The sequence below is a fragment of the Solanum stenotomum genome, chromosome 6 (assembly GCF_019186545.1).
Source record: "Solanum stenotomum isolate F172 chromosome 6, ASM1918654v1, whole genome shotgun sequence".
Lineage (NCBI taxonomy): Eukaryota > Viridiplantae > Streptophyta > Magnoliopsida > Solanales > Solanaceae > Solanum > Solanum stenotomum.
The window spans coordinates 29,923,909-29,930,163 of record NC_064287.1 but is presented as its reverse complement, the minus strand read 5'-3'; the positions used below and the strand labels follow the sequence as shown (position 1 = coordinate 29,930,163).

At 35.8% G+C, this 6,255-nt stretch overlaps 1 pseudogene; it reads left to right on the top strand.

The window, feature by feature from the left end:
* The first annotated feature begins 559 nt into the window (after positions 1-559).
* Positions 560-4,797, top strand: LOC125868649 (synaptotagmin-5-like; annotated as a pseudogene).
* Positions 4,798-6,255: the final 1,458 nt, after the last annotated feature.

Below are 6,255 nucleotides of genomic sequence, written 5' to 3'. Positions count from 1 at the left end.
ACTACAGCTAACTAGAACAAAATTCTAACCTAACTACTATTTTCACTGCCACTCCCTTAGGACACGACCCCAACCCTTGGTTATATTACTATATTATTGATAATCCTAGACACTCGAACCTTAGGTTAGTGTCGTTGGTCACGATAAGCATAAAAATGGAGACTCTGCCAAGGAGTGGTGTTATTTGGGAATTTTTACTTAAGTAGAATTTCTGTTTCTAATAGTTTTAATTTTACTAATTTTATTTTTAGTTTTGTTTTGCTTGATTGTGTGTTGAAATAGGAAGATTGAGTGTGAATGATGACAAAGGTCCCAAATGGACCATGTGCTATATTCTCTCTACCTAGAGCCAAAAGAGCGGTGGCCTTATAAAAATGAGCAAACCTCACTAATGGAACTTGAGTATGGAGTTGTGTCGTGCCACGACGTTAACTAAAGCTCTGCTTGGGAGGCATCCCAAGACCCCTTTATTTCTTTAATTTAGTTTTGGTAAATAATGGTGTGTTGATGGTGCAGGTTAAAGTGTGGAAAGTGTTCGAAAGTATAGGTTTGTGAGTAAATGGTCCAGTCGGCGCATTGCCTTGGATGTCAGCAAGCCCGTCTTAATCCGCCATTTGACTCAAGACATCTTCAAATTGGAGTCTTTAAACTGGGCGATCCCAGGAGAAGTTTGGCGAATCACCGGCTAGGTCGGAGATCGCGAACTAGTCTGTCGTTTGGAACCCCATATTAGCTGGAGGTCTTGTAAAACCCGGAAAGGTTAATGACCACTCGGCGGATCGCCGAGTGTGTTGGTGAGCACGATTAACGTCGCCAACTGGACGAGAACTTGATGGTTTTAAGGCCAAAGGCTCAACATTTTCAAACTCTTTCACTTTCCCTCACTTTTTCTCTTTCCATACTCACACCGGCACTCTAGTTTATATATTTTTGCAATTTTAGAGTCTTTTAGTCGTTGATTTGTGCTCGGATTTAGATTAGATTGCCGCCTAACATTTCAAAAGTATTTAAATCGGCATCTAAGGTTGGTTTTCCAAACCCTTAATTTATTTTTACCAAATTTGTACTCATTTGTAATAATCTTATCTTGGTGATGTGTTCTGGCCTCTTATATTAATTTTTTTTGCTTATGCCTGTGATAATCTTGCCCATAGTGTTTATATTATTAAAATCATATATTTTTGTGCCTTAAAATTGGTTTAATCTTGTAGGGTTGTGGTTGCATATTGTTGAGTCTAGCAAGGAGAAGTCTGAGGTTCCCGAGATAAGGTAAAGACCAATATTGTCATGCCACCCCAAAAAAGAGCATGGAATATCACATAAATGAAAAGGCGTCAAATCCTCCCAAGAAGAGAAGACAAGAACCTCAACCTAGAAATAAAGCAAGGGCAAGAAGGAAAACCATTAGCTTTCTTTAGTGAAAAGTTAAAGGGAGCTACACTCAAGTACTCAACTTATGACAAGGAATTGTATGCACTTGTGCGAGTGTTTGCTCATTGGCAACACTACTTTTGGCACAAACAGTTCGTGACAATGACCAATCATGAGTCCTTGAAGCATCTTAAGGGGAAATCCAAGTTAAACTAGTGACATGCGAAGTGGGTTGAATTCATTGAAACCTTTTCATATATGATCAACTTCAAGCAATGCAAGGAGAATGTGGTAGAGGATGCTCTATCAAGAAGGCTTGTGTTTGTCATTACCTTGGTTTCTAGAATGATGGGCTTTGAAAGCTTCAAGAGTTTCTATTATATGGATTCCGACTTCAAAGATACATTTGACAATCTTAGTTGAAGGAAGCGAGTTGATAGGTACCAATCGGTTGATGGGTTTTTGTTCAAAGATGGCCTACCATTTGTGACCATGAGCTCATGGAGAGTGTTATTTTTCAAGGAGACTCGTAGTGGTGGTTTTATGGGACAGTTTGGGGTACCAAAAACACTTAATAATCATACGGAGCAGTTCTTTTCACCCAAGATACAACATGATATTGAGAGGATTTGTGGACAATGTCTAGAATGCAAGCAAGACAAATCCACGACTAGGCCCCAAGGTATATATTCCTCTTCCTACTCCTAATGCTACGTCGATAAAGGTTAATCAACATATGGGTACTTAGTCTTCCCCCAGAATTTACAAAGCATTGCGAAATTGACATTGTTTCCTTAAGAAAGACATCACCCTATCTGTCATTGGGTAAATACAAGTCTACAAGACAACACATGGATAATGTCACGAACCAAGGGTATCCCCTAAATTAACATGGCGTATAGAACCCCAAAGGACTCCATACAAGCCACTTAGCTTTCATAATATAAGAAATAGAACAATAAAGAGTAAAACAATCATTTTAAGTCAAAAATAGTTTTATAGAAAAGTGGAAGTCTAAACTCATGTCTAATCTTAGCCATAAATTACAATCAAATGAAAGTGGGCCTAGCCCATACATAATGTCCAAAAAGGAAATGCAGAACAGAAACTAAAACACTACAAGAAAATGACTTTTAACGAAAAGAAATTGAATTGGTTGTCACCGGTCGATAAAAGCTCCATCGTTAAAGGTTAACGACTGGATTACATAGCCAGTCGTTATATATCACTTAGCAAAAAGGATAAATCCGGTCGCTACATTTACTAACAACGACCACAAATTCCCTTCGTTGATAGTCATTCAGTCGTTAAAACATTGAAGTAAAACCATAATTTCCGGTCGTTACGAGTACTTTTAGTGGTCATATTCTTTCATTTATTACATTACTTTTACCGACCAAATTTAAATTCCTCTAGTTGCTTTTAATAAATTTAACAACAAAGTTTGTTTCACAATTTTAGTTTCAAATCATTATATATAGATTTTATGTTCCTCGAGTAGTTTCGGATCTTAATATCATTTTTTTTCACAAGCCATAAAAAATTTCATAATTATTTTTCCATGAACGAAAACATATTGGAAAACTTACTTATAAATGTTTGTTCAACACAATATCTAAAAAACATACATGTTCAACATAAGATCTAAATAACATAGATGTTCAACAAAATATTATAAAATAGACATGTTCGACATCTATCGAATCCTAAAAATTGGGAAAATAAAATAGATGCATAGGTTAAAACGTCTCTAGATCTGCACCAGCAATAAAAATATAATCTTTCTTTTTACCTAGCTCCACAATTCTTCCACAACATGTTCTTTAATATTCATCACATTCTTCATCTGTTAAAAAAAATTGAGGTCAATTCGTAACAAAATGCCGAATGGCTGTTACTTATAACTTTTAAAGCATAAATCAACCATCTAATCACCAAAGAACCCAAAATCTCGCATGTCTTAGTTCTCATCTTGGAAAGATCTGGCCATATGTGGATGAGGCAGCATCAGAACTAGTAAAGTCAAGTGTGGACCCAATTTTGGAATAATATAGGCATGTGATTTTTTTCAAAGTTCACTCTTGGTACAGTTGCTCCATAATTAACAGGGATTTCTACTATTGAAGATGGAAGTGAGGGTATAACTATGCAACTAGAGTTGCAATAGGATGCGACTCCAAGCGGAATACTCGATATCAAAACTTATGTTGTTGTAGCATTAACAGTGCAGGTGAAAAACATTGGGTTTACTGGTATTTTCAGGCTCATCTTCAAGCCACTTGTTGATGAATTTCCTTGCTTCGGAGTTGCATGCTATTCTCTAAGGTGGAATAAAAGGCTGGATTTTATGCTTAATGTAATTGGTGGTGACATGACAACAATTCCTGGCCTTTCTGATGCAATTGAGCGAACTATCCGGGACGCTGTTGAAGACTTTATCACGTAGCCAGTACGAAAATTTATTCCCATTTTACCTGGGAATTATAGTGACCTTGACTTGAAGCCTATCGGAGTATTGGAGGTGAAACTTGTTCAAGAAAAGGAATTAACAAATAAATATCTCATTGGAAAATTTGATCCTTTTGTTGTATTGTATGTATGCCCTCTATGAGATAGAATGAAGAATAACAAAATTATTAACAACGATTTGAACCCAATTTGAAATGAGCATTTTGAGTTTGTAGTCGAAGATCCATTGACACAACACTTGGTGGTAAAAATCTATGACGATGAAAGGCTTTAGTCAGCTGAACTAATTGGTTGTGCCCATATCTTCTTGAATGAGCTTGAGCCTTGTAAAGTGAAGGTTATTTGGTTAAAGTTGGTGAAAGATTTGGAAATTCAGAGAGATCAGAAAAATAGGGGACATGTGCATTTGGAGCTATTATATAGCCCGAATAGCATGAACAATGGGCTAAGTAACCCTTTTTCTCAGAATAAGTCAATGACTACATTAGAGAGAGTTCATAAAAATGGGGCAGAAGGAAAAGAAGTTAGTCCAAATGGAAGTAAAATCAACAATAGAAGAGAGGTAATAGTACGACAGGTACTTTTTGTTAATGTGGTATCAGCTAATGACCTTCCCCCAGCAAATATAAGGGGGAAGGCTGACCCCTACGTCGTTCTGATCATAAAGAAGGCTCACATCAAGAGCAAAACCAAGGTTGTAAATGAAAGTCTAAACCCGGTATGGAATCAAACTTTTCACTTTGTTGTTTAGGACGGATTACATGACATTTTAATGCTGGAAGTCTGGGCCATGACTCATTTGGAAAGGATTTCATGGGAAAATGCATACTAACTCTAACAAGGGTTCTAATGGAAGGTTAATTCAAAGACTCATACGAATTAGCGAAGGCTAAATTAGGGGATCTTAACTTACATCTCAAATGGAATCCACAACCAATATACAAAGACTACCAATGATGAACATCAAACTTCAGTTTTATATTCTTGTTAGTCTAAACCGGGTATGGAATCAAACTGTATTGCTGTGAAACTTTTGAAATGAAGCTGAAGTTGAAGCTGGACAAGGATAAAAATTGAATAATTTTTTTTTTAAAAAATAGTTAAACACGTTTAAAGATCATTATTCTAAAACTATAACACTGTAAGGATTTAACACGTAACACAAATACTATGGTAAACATGAAGGAAAGGAACTCAGTTCAGAACAAAGGAATACATCCTGATTAAAACAGAGATATGCATAATTCTATAAGCATGTAATCTCGTTCATCATGGAAAGTAGTACAACTAATGATTGTCTACCCTCTAAAATCAACTTATCATAGAAAGACAAACCACTGCATTAGCAAACCCCTTATCAAAGATGAGCATTTGTTAGTGACATCACTAAATTCATTGAAAAATAGACATCATCAAATAGCTAATGAAAAGTTTGCTAACCTGGTGGAGGTGATGGAGGTGATGGATGCTGACGAACCACTATACTTTCAAGGTGATTATATTTTCTCTCTTGGATATCAAGACACTTTTGTAGTGATTTCTTTTCTTTTCGAGTTGTTTTCATTTCTTCCAACAACTCAGCCTTAGAAGTACTACCACATTTCAACTCCTTAGTGGTTATCCCACCACCAAATCTAACTGCAGGACTTTTGCATTGAGGTCCAAAGCACTGTACCACTACCTTAATATCTGTAAGAGATGGTTCAGATTGTACAAGCTCTTGAATTTCAACCTATAAAATACAAGAATGTTCAAAATATTTCAATGAATCAATCTAGAGAAAAAATGTTCAGTGAAATTTATCGATAAACATATACATTATTCATTGGTTTCGGGTTCGACAAGCTCATTTCCCTTTTTACGAGTCTCAGAGAAGATAGGTACCATGTTTGGTGGATTATCATCTTTGCCTCCCTTAACAATAAAAAAAGTAAGTACTATAAGATCTCATATACAAAAAGGAGGTTTCCTTGTAGGGTTTCATGATTTATTTACCTATTCATAAATAATCTCTCATATAGGCTTGCTGCCCGTACAATGAGGCATACACACCTTAGACCTGTTGATTGTGTTTCTTGTACTTGATTCCTACATTAACAACTCAAGATGATTATCCCAAGATTGTTCAATGATTCTATTTTAGTTCTTAAATTAAGTTTTGTAACTACTTTGCATCCTCTTGATCACAAATGAAATCATATAGTCAAAAGAACTATTCCAAAACAGTAATCATATGTGACTTAGAAATAAAGTGATATTAATCAATAGTATGCAATAATACCTTAAAGTTATCAGATAAAAAATGTTCCTTGACCAACCATTCCCAATCACTCTTGTCTACTCCTATCAGCACATCTTTTAGAACCTCGTGCAATGACTTGGATTTATATTCTTGTGCAACGATACTCTTCAATT